Here is a 465-nt window from a genome sequence, read left to right as displayed (position 1 = left end):
CCACTTAGAATCCATGTTGGAGTATCGCTAAACACCCAAAATCACAAGATTTCAACACTAACTACCCAAAAACATATAACAATGGGGAATTTTGAAAACTGGGCAGAGATGAATGGAATACTCACCACAAAACTTAGATAGAATTGTAGAGGATGAGAAGAGCGACGCGTGGCCGCAAACGGCTCGTCAATCGGAGCTCCGTAGCTCAAGTTATGGTGATTTGAAGATCAAAGAGAGTTAGGTTTTCTCCCTTCTCTCCTCTCTTCACTATTTCAGCACCCCAACCTCTCTTTTAGGGTAAAAATGAGCTGAAATGCTCATAACTAATGTTTATATATGTTGGATCTTGGGCCCACTTAGGCCCAATTCACTTATTTTTGTCCGTTGGCCCAATTTTGGACCAAAACCTTTAACATTAGCGCTCTAAATCGCACTTCAAATATTTCTACCTCCCCTAATTATAAT

Source organism: Arachis duranensis, chromosome 10 (genome assembly GCF_000817695.3).
Source record: "Arachis duranensis cultivar V14167 chromosome 10, aradu.V14167.gnm2.J7QH, whole genome shotgun sequence".
Lineage (NCBI taxonomy): Eukaryota > Viridiplantae > Streptophyta > Magnoliopsida > Fabales > Fabaceae > Arachis > Arachis duranensis.
This window is presented reverse-complemented; position numbering follows the sequence as displayed.